This window comes from Arvicanthis niloticus, chromosome 3 (assembly GCF_011762505.2).
Source record: "Arvicanthis niloticus isolate mArvNil1 chromosome 3, mArvNil1.pat.X, whole genome shotgun sequence".
Lineage (NCBI taxonomy): Eukaryota > Metazoa > Chordata > Mammalia > Rodentia > Muridae > Arvicanthis > Arvicanthis niloticus.
Genome location: NC_047660.1, coordinates 93,886,079 through 93,900,619, shown reverse-complemented (window position 1 = coordinate 93,900,619; position 14,541 = coordinate 93,886,079). Strand labels below are relative to the sequence as shown.

Genomic DNA, 14,541 nt, shown 5'->3' with positions numbered 1-14,541 from the left:
CAGACTGAACCAATGTGTGGTGAACTTTAGTTTTCACATGAGCTTAACCTTCTCTTTTAGACTTATGTCCAAAAAAACCATCGAGTGTGTGCATATTTTTGAAAACATATTTATATACTTAAAGTTAATTTTAGAGTATTTTAAAGATTTTTTTAAATTGCATGTATGTCTGCATGAGTTTATCTGCACTATGTAAGTGCAGGTGCTCATAGAGGCCACAGAGCTTCAAATCCCTGGAACTGGAGTTTCAGGCTGCTAGGAGCCACCTGACACAAGTGCTGGGAGCCAAACCCAGGTCCTCTGCAAGAGCAACGATTGCTCTTAACCTCTAAGCAATTTCTCTAGTTTAAGGCGCGTGTGTGTGTGTGTGTGTGTGTGTGTGTGTGTGTGTGTGTGTAAAATATCTATACCATAGCTATCCTCATCTACATAGGGTCTTTGAACAATTTAGAAAGGGGGTCCATTACAAATGAGTCTTCCCCACAGTACATGCAATTTAGTGAAAAGAAGTTTTTACACAAAGATAAAAGCTGTTCTCTGGAAGTCTGGAAGTGGTTAAGATGGGTCAAGTCAGATTCTCTTTCCTTTCCAGATTAGTTATACTTAAGGAAAGAAGTATACCTTGCTCATGGTTCAAGGGTGGTACGTAAGATAAGACAGCAGGAACTTGAAGCCATTGGTTGTGTTGTATTCATAGTGAGAAGAGGCAGTACATGCCTATCCTCACTTTGTTCACTTTCCTCATACATGTTTGAGGACCCCAACTCATAGAAGAGTGCCTCCTATAGTGGGAGGGGTTTTTTGCCTCAACCGATCCAGTCAAGAAAAATCTCCCACAGGCATTCCATGAGGCCCTTCTCCCAGGGGACTCAAAGTCATCAAGTTGAAACCTGAGACTAGCCGTTAAATTCTCTCCACCTCAATGTTGTCAAAAGTTAACTGTTACAATCTTTTTCATCCCAGAGAACACAGAATAATTAGAGAGAATAAGGCAGCAATTATCTTTCTTAATTTTTTGAAGAGTCATTTCCCTATGGTCAGGATATATTCGTACAAGATTCTATTAATGTAATTAGCAGCTATGATAACCACTTAACACAATGTCTTCGTTAAAAATTAAGATTTTCCTCAAATAATTTTCAACTCGATCTTTCCCACTAGTATGTGCCCTCCATGGGGGCTAGGTGACATAAAATTATTCTAATGGGAGTAAAAAAACATAATTTGTATATGGCCACAAAGATCCTCTAGTCTAATCTGATGAAAACTTTCTAATTCAATGTCACAACTGTAGAAGTACTTTTATCTCTCCTGTATCAGCAAAGGTTAATTTTGTTTCTCTTCCCAACAACGTTCCAATGGCTATTGTGTTCAGCCAAAGTCTCCCATTCTAATTCTAAGAGCTGGGATAAACTGGGAGCAAGGAAAATGGAGAGAAAAAAATCAATGATGGGGAAATAAGAATCTCTTTAATCCTGAAGCAAATACAAAATGAATTCAATTTTCACAATAGTATTCTGATTTGCAGCCAAAGACCAAAGAAGACTGTGTTTACATTTCATTAGGAATGTATACAGGCCACATTCTCTTCTGGCTCACTAGAAGCCATGAAATAAGCTTGCTCCTCTCAGTTGTTAGATTCTGCAAGCTGAGGCTTGTTCTGTGCATTGAAGTGGACAGAAGTAGACTGTGAGCCGGTTCTGAGTTTCAGCTTTTGAATAGTTATCCTTATTCTTGGCAGAATTCTTGGGTATGGTGGAGGAATTTGGTTACAGCAAAAGTAACAGCTGTCACTTATTGACAGCCTACTACATATCTAACACTAGATAGGCATTCATAATTGATTTTCATATTGTAATTATCCTAAGCCAGTGAAATAGTTGATTGTATATGAAGAAACTAAAGCTTGACAAAGGCAAATAACTTACTTGTATCCTAGAGAGGTACAGGTGTCAGGATGGGATTGGATCAGAGGTCTCAAAATTCAGTCTTTGATGGTTCCTTGCATATTTATATGGTGACTGAAAACCAATCTGTGATACAGAATGGACATGTCTACAGGTATTTTTTTTTATTTAACTAAATATGTTAATTCTAGAAGTATACTGAGTTCTGTAAACATGTTAGTTGCAAACATGACATGTCTCATCGAGTAAGACATAGATTTGAGGATTGTAGATTGCCAAATCCATTGGTGTTCATATGTTTCAGTATTCACTCAGATTTGGGCGGAGGGTGGAGATAACATACACTTTAATGAGAACAGTTTCTGCAATAACTGCATTTATGTTCTGAAGCTGTGTGGCATCAGGACTTTGCGTCCTGCTCCACAGGTTTCAGATACCCCTGCACCACCAACTCCCCAGTACTCTTGAGGCCGTGATGGACAGATTCTCTTCTGTGGGAAGTCCCTGTGGCAGCTTCAGGGTTGGATATATATTATGTGTTTAACCTCTTTCAGATTTACGTTCAACACCAGGATATTCTTGTGAATTTAAGGGCTGTGTGCCTTCTGTAGTCTAGGCATCTTGATCATAGTCTTTTCTCAGCACGGATGCCTTTTTGTACTTCTTATTCTTGTAAGAATGTGCAGTTTATGGGGATTCTGGGGGTTCACCACAATATTTTTCGTGATCTTCAGGTATAGACTGAAACAATTTATCTGGAATGCTTGATCTGGTAAATTTGTGACAAATCCAAACTCTACCAATGAGAGATTCCACATCCATTTTCACAGTCTGTAGTCTGGCTAGATAGAGCCCTCTGAAATACTGAGCTCAAAACCCTAGCCATAGGGTAGTAATTCTTCTCTTTAGAGGCTGCGAGCAACAGCTGTGGCCAGACTGAATATCTCTGCAACTGGAAGCAGTGGAAACAGCTCAATTTTTTACACATTTTTTTCTTAATAATTAACCAGATGCAAAGAAAATGCCTCAGGCTAAAAAAACTGATTCCAGAAAATTCTAAAAGTGGTTGGAAAAAATGATAGCATCTGAGTAGTTCCTAAAAGGGTTACATTGAGAAGCTTGCTTAGGTATATTCATTTTTCTAAAATATATCGAATGATTTAATGGTTGCTTGGATACACAGCGATTACTTAATTTATTCACCCATCCATTTAACAGCATTTAAGTTGTACATTATGGACACTGGCAATACAGCAATAACCAAGGAACGTATAGTTCCCATCCTTGGAGGACATATGTAGAAAAAGATAAATAAGCAAGACAATAAGCAAACTAGCTACAGATCAGGGTAAAGGAAATGCTTCTATAGAACAGTCACTAAAAGAGGCATTCCATCTTATTTGTCAAGGAAAGCTTTATTGAAAATTGAAGGATAAAAAGAAGTTAGATATGAAAGATCCAGGATTACAAAGGTAGCATCATAACAAAGTTGAACAAGTTTGGGAACTGTGTATAGCTGTGGTAGAAGAAACTAAGGATAAAAATCCAGAGCAATAGTAAGACCCTATTGCTGAAGACACAACTTTCTTCTATCACTGGACATGGAGAAATCAAGCTGATTTCAACCCTGCTGACTAGCATTCCTGCTGAAAGTACTTTGGAAGCTGCTGGGGAAAAAGTAATCATCAACACTTCCAAGCTACACACCCTGCAGTCTACAACAGAGAGCTGCCAGAAAGTTGTACTTGGGCACCAGTGGCACAAGTGTTATAGGAATAACCAACCACTTTTTGATTGGATTTGAGCCCCAATACATGAGATGGACTCCACATCTAACACTGGTAAAGTGGTCAAGAATCTAAGACTAGATAGGTCAAGGGCTCTATGAGAAACCTACTACTATTATTTCCTAAGAAAAAAAATAGCAATAATTGTTGTGGGTTGCCCTGATGCTGCTTGTATTCTGATGTTAATTCTGCTTCCTTGAGAAGGGTTGCCCCCAATGAGCAGTCAACCACCTATTCAGGTGATCTCATGTGAACTTTCTCTCCATTCTAACTGGTCAATAAAGGCTAGAGCCTGTGATTGGGCAGTGGAGGGGAAAGGTGGGACAAGAGGTTTGTGAGAGTCAGAGAGGAGAAGGAGCAGGGATGAGGAGGAAAGAAGAGTAGGAGGAGAAAAACGTGATGGGGCAGAACTGCATGGCCAGGGAAAACCACAGGTAGCAAAGGGTCTGATAGCTGGGGAATAAGTTAGTACAGCACTAGGTCTGCCCAATCTAGGCACATAGTTTATAATTATAATAACTGGATTGTGTGGATTTTATATGGGCTTATTGAGGTTGGAAATTACTGGAATAAATAATAGTTGCTCGTAGTAATATATTCCTATACTCATAGAACAGGTCCTCATTAGAGAGGATTTTTCTTGCAGTAAGCAGTAATGAACAAAGCAACCTGAAACTGAACACTGTGCATAGATTGAGATACTATGGGACATTAAGTCCTAAATGGGATGTCGTCATGAGACCCCTCCCCTCAGGGATCAAGGTCTATTCTGAAGAGGGGACAGAGAGATTTTAAGAGCCAAAGGTCATGGATGATTCCAAAGAGAAACAGTGTCTTCTGGACACAACAGGACTGATACACATTTGAACTCACAAAACTATAACAACATGCATGAGTTCTTAACAGGTTCAAACCAGACAACATTCTAGAACTGAGAAATGGACATGGACACAACACCTCATGCCTAAGAAACTATTTACAATTGATACCTGCTAAGAAAATGAAAACAAGTTTTCTTGAGTGAATCATCACTGGACATATTAACCCAATTTACAGCTAATATCTATTTAATAGCAAATGACTTAAAGTGTCTGTGGAATTTTTAGGGTCAGAGCCTGCGGCCCTGCCAGTCCTAACATGCTAGGCTTACCCACCCATCCTCAACAGAGCAACTAAAGAGACAAATGGTAGTGAATAGCACAAAAAAATCCTCCAATATAGATGCATTGGAAAGAGAGACAAATAAATAGATTTAATGACTACCACATACTCAGATCATCCCTGGGCTCCTGACACAAGGCTTAAATGGTAAAAGAAGATGAAAGGGTATACATAGCTAAACAGTCTTGGTCAAGATGGAGGATAATCAGTAACTGCCCATCATTGTCCACCTCCAGTTTCTTCTGAATGTTTGATGGTTCCACAAAGCTATATGAAATCTCTTTCCAGGGTACAAGTTCCTCCTATCCAGGGAACCAAAGCCCCACCCTTTTTATTTTCCTAAGCTGAGATCCTATGAACATGCCAGTCTTTGGTGTTTCAGTACTCTGATAGTAAAAAGGAGAAGTAGACGTGTCTTTTTAAGATATTTCATTCCTGTGGGTATATTTATCAAAGCTTTTTAATAAGGACTAAAAGAGTTCACGATATTTACTATAGGTTTGTTATATATAGCATTTACTAGAGCTGTGCTTGCTCCATCACCTGCCTTTCCATTACTTTTTTCAAGAAGGAGGGTTAGATTTTTGTCAAAGGCCTTTTCTGTGCCTTTGAGATAATCAAGGGATTTATGTCTTTGAGAACATTTCTGTGATGCATTACATTGATTGATTTACATATATCAGATCATTCCTAAATCTCTCTTGATCATGATGAATGATCTTTTTCATCGTTCATCTTAAACTTGGTTAACAAGTATTGTAGTGGGAATTTTTCATTTACATTCGTGGAGGAAATTGCTCTGTAATTTTTGTTGTGTCTATCTGGTTTTGGTATCAGGGTAATACTGGCTTTATTAAAAGACTTTGGAAGTTTTCAATTCTGTGAAATAATTCAAGTGGCTATAGGCTTATATTTTTTAAAACCTACTTTTAATAAGGGTTCTTAAATGCTTTAATCTGACTTCTAGGCCACTACCCACTAGAGGTAGTGGAAAGGAAAGGATCATAGGGCAAAGGAGGATGTGGATCTGTTTAGAAATAATTCTTGGGACCAAATCCAATCTGTATTGTCAGGATATCAGCAGCTCAGTTTCCAGCAATCAGCAGTGGCAATTGATCCACTAGCAAAAACCACTCATGAATCAGCAACAGTTTGATCCAGAAAAAAGCACAAAACTCTGGCAATTGTCTAGAGTCCACAGAAGGGGCAAGAAGCTGCCAGAATACCAGCAGAAGTTCTTTGGTGGTGTTTCTCTTCATGAAGCCATGACAAACAATGGCCAGTAAAGAGGGGCAAGGTGAACTAATACCACAAAGTCTCATCAGTGAAGACCATCAGTGAAGACCAGCATCAGCAAAACCCTATAAAGAAAATGACAAGGTGAACCAATACCATCCAGCATCATCCACTGTCTGTTGGGCTATATTTATATCCTTTCCAAACATCACATGTTCTCTCAAGCGTCCCCTCTAGCAAAACATCACATGCCCCTTTTCTAGGCTGCTTCCAGAAAAACATCACATGTCTGCTTCAGGATAAAAATATCGTCTCATAAGACAGTTTCCAGAAAAACATCACATGGCACAAATGAGTCTCCAAAGAAACCAGAAATTTACATTTCGATTGGCACTGGTGTTAGTTCTTTGAAGATCCAATAAAATTCTACAGTGAATCCATGAACTAGTATTTTTTAAGTTGAAACATTTTATAGCTACTTGAATCTAATCAATGATTTATAGATAATATTTAAATGCTTGGTTTTATCTTGGTTTAAGTCTGTATGTCATATGTAGCTAAAAAACTCACCCATTTCTTTTATATCTTCTAATCTGATGGGAAATAGGTTTTAAACATATGTGTTTATGATTTTCTGAGTTTTGTTGGTATCTGTTATAAGCGTTCTTTATAATTCCATTGATGTGTGTCTTTTCTTTTTTTGTTAACTTAGCTAAGGGTTTGTCAATCTTGATTAACTTCTAAAAGAGTCAACTCTTTGTACTATTGATGCTTTGTATTTTTGTTCTTGATCCTGTTTCCCATTTCATTGATTTCTCCCCTGACTTAATTATTTCTATCTACTCTTTGATTTATTCTTGTTTTTCCAAATCCTTAAGGAATCTCATAAAGTTATTTTTATTGACATTTCACAGACTTTTTTCATATAGGTACTTTAGCTGTAAACTTCTCTTGGAACTGCCATGATGATACATCATATACTGTGCTTTCGTTTTCATTCCGGATTTTACAGTTTTTTTCTTCTTAACTTCTTCAGTGACTTATTCATTGTTCATCAGTATTCTGTTTCATTTCCATAAATTTGTATGCTTTCTGTAGTTTCTCATATTGTTGATATATAGCTTTATTTGTTGTAGTCAGAGAGAATATAGAATACTTCAATTTTCCTGAACTTGCTGAGAATTGCTGTGTGTCCTAATAGGTGGTCTATTCTGGAGAAATTACCATGAGCTTGTGATAAGAAGAAGTATTTGTTAGTGTTTGGATGGAGTGTTCTGTAGATGCCTTTTCTCCATTTGATTTATAGCTTTATTTAACTTCAGTGCCTTTGTTTACTTTTTGTCTTTGATGACCTGTCTAGTGCTGAGAGTAGGATACTGAAATCTAATTACTGTGCTCAGGTTCATCTCTGACTTTAGTGTTTGTTTTATGAAATTGAGTGCACCTGTGTTTGGTGTATATATTTACAGTTATAATAGCCTCTTGACATATTGTTCCCATAAGGAATATGAAGTGGCCTTTTAAAAGTCTCTGCTGACTAATTTTGGCTTAAAGTTTATTTTCGTATTATAGTAGATAGCTATGCCTGCTTTTTCCATTTCCTTCTTCCATGCTTTCACATCCCGAAGTAGTGTCTTATTGTCAATGGTGAAGTGTATTGCTTAGAAGGACAGAAACACAGATTCTCTTTTCTAATCCTATCTGCTGGTTTATGTCATTTTATTGGTGAGTTGAGACCAATTCAGAGTAATTACTGAAAGATGTGCACTGATTAAGTCGTTTAGTTGATTCTGTGATGTTTTTCTTTCCATTAACTGTCCTAATACTGTTTAACCTCCCCCCTACTGTGACCTCTTGGGTATGCTTATCGTTCCCTTCTATATAAAGTATTTTTTCCAGTATTCTTTGTGGAACTGGCTTAGTGGTTAAATATTCCATTAGTCTGTTTTTACCATGGACAGTTTTTATTTCTCTTTCAACTGTAATAGGTACTTTAATAGATGATAGTTTAGGTTGGTAGGCTTGATCTTTCAGAACTTGTAATACATCTTTATAATTCCTCTGTCTTTTATCCTCACCAACTGAAAGTATGTCAAAGAGACCTAAGCCTTTAAATTTTTCATTTCTGAACTGAAATCTAACATGGAATATGTTAAGCATCTTTCCAATGTTGTGACAAAGTGCCCAAGAAGCATCAGCTTAAAAGGTTTATTTTGGCTCTACTTCATGGTCATTTGGAAATAACATAGTTTTGGTTACAGTGTAGGGTACATCTATCAATTCTACACAGTTCTTTTTTCTGTCAGGCTCTAGCCATGTTCTCCTCCATCGAGTATCTTTGGTGGGGATCAGGAATGTGGTATACACACTTTTAAAAATTGAATCCCAATTCTATTAGCCTAACGCATATGAGGAGACATGTTTTTTTTTTTTCAAATGTGTACTCTTGCTTTAACACAAAGAATTACATTGAAACAAGTTGTTTGGAATTCATGTTCCTTACATAATAAGGAATTGAACACGATTTTATAACACATAACCCAGGCTGAAATAATTGTGAATCTGAGTTGTACATGTTAGCTGGAACTTAAAATTAATAACCCAAGGTAATAGAAAAATACTATGTGGATTGTTATAAGATCCACTTCAAAGTAATGGGAAACTCATTGCAAATATGCAGCACCTGGTATGCGTGAGTAGTTGGACTTCAATTGGAAGAGGTTAGTGAACAGCTAATGCTAATGTTCAGTTAATGCTAAATGTAATTACTTTTTTTGATTCAAATCAATGAATAAGTGTCAATAAAGACCCCTTCTCTCTTTACCTTAAACTTGAACAGCTTCTTTCAAAGCTACTTCTAACAATGAAAGCTTAATATCTTCATATAAATCATTTAGATTAACAGCAGAAACCATACATAGACAGAGATGTGGGCTACTTAGAGACATACACACAGAATGCGTACCCCAGGTGAATGACCCTAGAGAGTTGAGATCAATTCACCTGATGCATTGGCAGAAAAACACATGGGTCATAATCCTGTCCCCATCAGGACTTTTGTCTTCTTACAAGAATGGTATGGCAAAATTCCAGGCAAGCCAATTTTCCCTCTGCTCCTTGCTATGGGTCAGCATATCTGCTGGTTCATCTATTCTTATGTTTAATAACTAAAACAGACATATCAGGTTGAAGCACATGAATTTCTTGTTCCTATAGATTTAAAATGGCTGATTTGCAGTAACTTCAGATGTTCCATCTAATAGTTATACTTTGTATTCATAGAGTTCAAGGTATTTACTTTAATAATGTAAAAAACAAACAAAAAGAAACAAAAAACAAAACAAATAAAAACAAAAAAACGGACCTGACACTGAAAGTTGGTGTCATGTAGTCAGGTTAAGACCAAAGTTTCCCAATGACGAGTGCTGTAGGTAGGTGTTCATGGTGTTAGCATGTTTTATGGTTGAATTTCTTATGATCTTCCTGGCCATTAGTGTACTTTTACTTTTTCATTAATTAACCAATATAATTAAAAGATGAGGTTTCTCATCAAAATCTAGACTTGATTTCTCATCAAAATCATGTCTCTTATAAAACAGGGAAATATTTGCACTGTGTCCAGGGCCAGCATTGGGATGAAGAACAATGGATATTCTGTAAATACAAAATATCAAACTATGCAACAAGAATCTCAATAATCAAGGAAAATAACCTTTTGATGCATTATTTGAAGAACCAGAGCTAGTGCAGAAAACCCTATGGAGTAAAACACCAGAGACTAAATGAAGAGGAGGCATTGTTTGCCTCTCTGCTCCTCCCTTCCTGTCCTCCTTTCCTGTACCATGGGAGTAGTCATTTAAGCCAACTCTCTGCTCTGTCTTAAATCAACTGTCCATCAACTCTTAGCCCTGGCCAAGTTAATAAAAGTTGAAAAGATATAAATCAGATTGGGCAATATGCCCCCTCCAGCAGGGCAGTAAACAGGGTCCGAGGAGATCACCTGAAAGAGAGAATGGGGGAAAACAGGAGAACACAAAGAATGACTATTTGTCTATAGTCTGATCAAATCATAATTTTTACTTTTTCACAAAGGGGTTATAAACACATAAAGGCAGGATGTGGGGAAGGGGATGACACAGGAGCGTAGGTGTTCGGGGGAGTACAGATATCTTCTAGAACAGAGAGTGTCAGCTGGGTGAAGGTTCAGGGAACAGGTCACTATGACTCTGCCTATGATTCACTTGTCCTTATCTAAGTTGATACTATCCACCAAGGCTACCTATCCACAAGGTCTATGACTATACAGGTTGGTAAATTTCTACCAAGGCTACTTGTTTACAAGTCCTTATAGCCATCTGTTCAGTATTTTTCCACAGAGATCAAGACTTTGTGTTAGTAGGCTGACTTAGGCCTATGGCTGATTTTAGGGCTTCAGTATATATGCAAGGCTGCCCCTGACAGCAATAGAGTTATTTCTTTTTTCTTTCCATGTGGATTTGTGTTGTCCGTGGTGTGTGTGTGTGTGTGTGTGTGTGTGTGTGTGTGTGTGTGTGTGATTATTCTATATCTTCCTCTACTGTCAAACATTACTTTCCTGATATCTTGTTTCAATTAAATTAAAATTTATACTTTTTACTGTAACCTAAAGACCACACATTCTAGCACTAAAGTATTTTACTCCAATAATACTAGCTGCTATATTCTCAGGAACACTCCAGATACAATCTCTCATAAAGTTTTTTTTAATATATATTTTTTGTAACAGAAATGATGTTTTCCAGTTTCTCAAAGGAGTGTCTCACCTGTCTGATATGAGCTTACTTGCAACTTCACACCGTTTTCTCTCATCAGCCTGCACACAAGTGTTCCATTGGCCACTCTTGCTAATTTCTTTATTTTTCACTTAAATGATATTCACTGATATATTCTTATCAAGAAGAGGTATTCAGTAAATATTTACTGAGTGAAGCTCAAGACCCAGGAATGAGTAAATGCCAATAAACAACATTAAGCCCTTAGCTTTATATCACAAAAAGGCCTTTGTTGGGAAGTTTATTGTTCTTAGATACCAGTTAACTAACCAAATTAAATTTCAAGCCAGAAAAACTTGGGATTTGTCTTTTAGCAGAGTTATTTCCATACCCTCATTGCCCAGCAAGATATTTTAATTGAGAAAGCACAAGTATCTTTATTGTAAAACCAAATTGAAGGAATATCTGGATCCTAAAAATCAGCCTTAGAAGAGAAAGTTTAGAGTCAAAAACAACCACATGAATCTATGTGAAGGAAAAAGTAGCTGACAAAATGAATCCCAAATAGGTTTAGAAAGTGGGAGGGGCTGCTGAGACCTTTAGAGAATAAAAAGATGCCCTAAATAAACTTTTTAAAAAGCTTCTTGTTTTCAGTGTTTAGATAGCAATGGTTTAAATCCACATTTAAGTTCCCAATGATGGGGACTCTTAGACCACAATAGTACATGGCAACTAAGGACAAAAATAAAACATCAAAAGAAAAAGCCTTCATCAATTCAGCCATCTCATTGTTATGATTCTCTGCAGACAGCAAAACAAAGTACCATTTTCAGTCATTACTTCTCATCTCCTTATATTTTGGCGCATGACTCCTTTAAATGATACTTATCAGGTTTAAAGAATAGTGCAATCATTTCCATAAATAAGCATTCAAACATTCCATTTTCCCCAAAAGATTGCTCATGTCTATTATAGTACCCTCTATATTTCTATTCCAAATCCAGGCATGACCCTGCTCTCGACATAACAAATAAATTGAATCATATAGTATGAGTTTACAATCAACCAATATACACTCCTTTCATTTAACCTATCATTGGTATCTAATCATTATGTAGACATTATCTTCAGCTCATTCTTTGGGTTGATGAATAATATTTCACTATAGATCTATCACAAATGTCTACTGGGTAGCTGACAGACATTTAAGTTGTTTCAGTTACAGCTGTGATAAATAGTGTTGCTGTGAATTTTCAAATTATCTTTGTATAGAGAGGTTTGCACCTCTTTGGAGTAGATGCCTGCAGGTAAATTTGATAGCTTGCATTAATATTTTTATATTTAACTGTTTGAGAAACTTTCAAACTGTTTATGAAAACGCTAAAACATTTTACATTCTCACTAGAAATATACCAATATTTCTGTTTCTCAACATTTTCTCACATTTGTAGTTAACTTACTATAATGATTCCGGTGGGCATGAACTGTTTTTTAATTGTGGTTTTAATTTTCTCTAATGACAAATGATGTTGAGAATCCTTATATAAACTCAATAGTTGTTCCTGTTATTGTGTTTTCCTTCATTTCTTTTTATTTTTCTTTTCACTTCTCTCATTTATTTTGAGACAAAGTCCTACTCTGTAATCCAGGCTGGCCTACAACTCACTATGTAGTCCAGGCTAGCTTTGAACTTTTGGCAATCCTACCTCAGCACCCCAAGTGCTGAGATTACAAACATGAACTTTCCTACCTGATCATCTCCAACTCTTCCTTGATAAAGCACCTACTCATTTGTCATTTTAGTTTTTATTTAAGACTGAATTTTATGTACATCTACAGATAAAGATAGAAGTACACTGTTTTGATATTCAGTTGCTCCACCACTATTTATTGAAGATACTATCCTTTAATGAATTTCCTTGACATATTTGTCAAATACCAATTCATTACAAACATCATTTCCCCTCTCTGTGTTGTGTTCTGTTGACATCTTTATGCCAACATCACACTGTCTTGATAATTATTAGCTTTTAGATTAGGAGTAAAACCCTTTCAACTATTTCTTTTCTAAAAATCATCTTGTTTATTCAAGGTGTATTTATTTTTATATACTTTTAGGACATAATTTTAATCTATGCAGAGAATAGTCAGAATTTTCTGTAAAATTTATATAAGGAATTTGCATTAAATTTCTAGACAAATTGCTGTAAAGTTTCTGTCTTGATAATGTTGAATCTTATAGCCAAAAGCATGGAAAATCTTTCTATTTATAGCTTAGATGTTCCATACCTACTATCAAGAAAAAATGTAAAATTATAGTGTAAAGTCCTTACCTGTTTTAATAATCTTGTGCCAGAAATGTTCATTCTTTTAAACAGATATCCAGCAAATTTTCTAAATGAATTATTCATTTCAAAGAAATCTTTTCAATTTTCATACTCATCACGTGGGTTTTTATCTTGTTTTGGTACAAATTTCACATACATTCAAATACAACAATTATTATTGATTCACAGAATTGTGAAACTATCATGGATATTTAATTCCAGAGCCTCTTCATCACTATCCAGAGAATACCTGCTCCCATGAACAGTCACTGTCATCCTCTTCCACCTCCAGGGTACAACTACCACTGAACTAATTTCTGACTTTATAAGACCTAGGCATACCATATAAAGTCATATCATATGATGGTGTTTTTCACTTATTATAATGGTTTCATGGTCCATCTTGTTGTATCATGTATCAATACTTGATTTATTTTTATGGCTGAATATTCAATTCTATAGATATATCATTTGTCATTCTTCAAATGTTTATTAGACATTTGTTTATTCTCATTTTTATTTTTATGGTTAATATTGCTAATTACTCATGCCTACATTTTATGTGGACATATGTTTTCACTTGAATTACTGAGTAGTGAATATTTTACATAGAAAAGAGAAGAATGTGAGAGGTTGTGACATAATAAGAGAATGACAGATTATATTATATTATTATTGAGCATATTTAGTGCTTCTCCACAAAGGACAAGTATACATCCCTGCCTGGTGACATCAGCTTTTGCCATGCGATTTATTTTGGCCATTAAAATACAGGAAACCCTTACAAATAAAACCCCCAGTCCAGGGATGGGTTGCTTCTTTTGGAGCTTCTGAGCAGAGAGGTCCCCAAAACTTCTAAACATTACAAGCCATTGTCACTTCTCTCAGTAACTCTTTAGAACTTAACAGTGAAACCCTATTTCTGAAGACAGTACATTCTTAAATTACAGAACATGAAAAAACAAGTTTACTGGTGTGTTAAAGATAATATTTAAATCAGTGTGTCCCAATCTTGCTTGTTGTTATGGGCCGCCATCTTCCCAACTAGGCAAGGCCTGAGCCCATGTGCAGCAGCGTGCTCTCACTGTTGCTCAACTCTGACCGAAGCTCATGCTGCTGGCCCCAAAGCACTGCCCTGCCACCCATGAGACACCAGTGTGGGAGATGACTCATCATTCATTTGGTACCCAGTAGAAATGAGAGTGTAATGCTTAAAGATTATCCAAAGGCTTTATATGTTTGATAATGCTCAATTAACAAGATGCCCACACAGTTAGAGGTGTTACCCAATTAACTAACCTAGATATAAGTTGTTACCCAGGTAATCCCAGCACTTGGGAGGCAGAGGCAGGTGGATTTCTGAGTTCGAGGC

At 36.4% G+C, this 14,541-nt stretch overlaps 1 pseudogene; it reads right to left on the bottom strand.

The window, feature by feature from the left end:
• Positions 1 to 2,307: 2,307 nt before the first annotated feature.
• Positions 2,308 to 2,793, bottom strand: LOC117704999 (large ribosomal subunit protein uL30m pseudogene; annotated as a pseudogene).
• Positions 2,794 to 14,541: the final 11,748 nt, after the last annotated feature.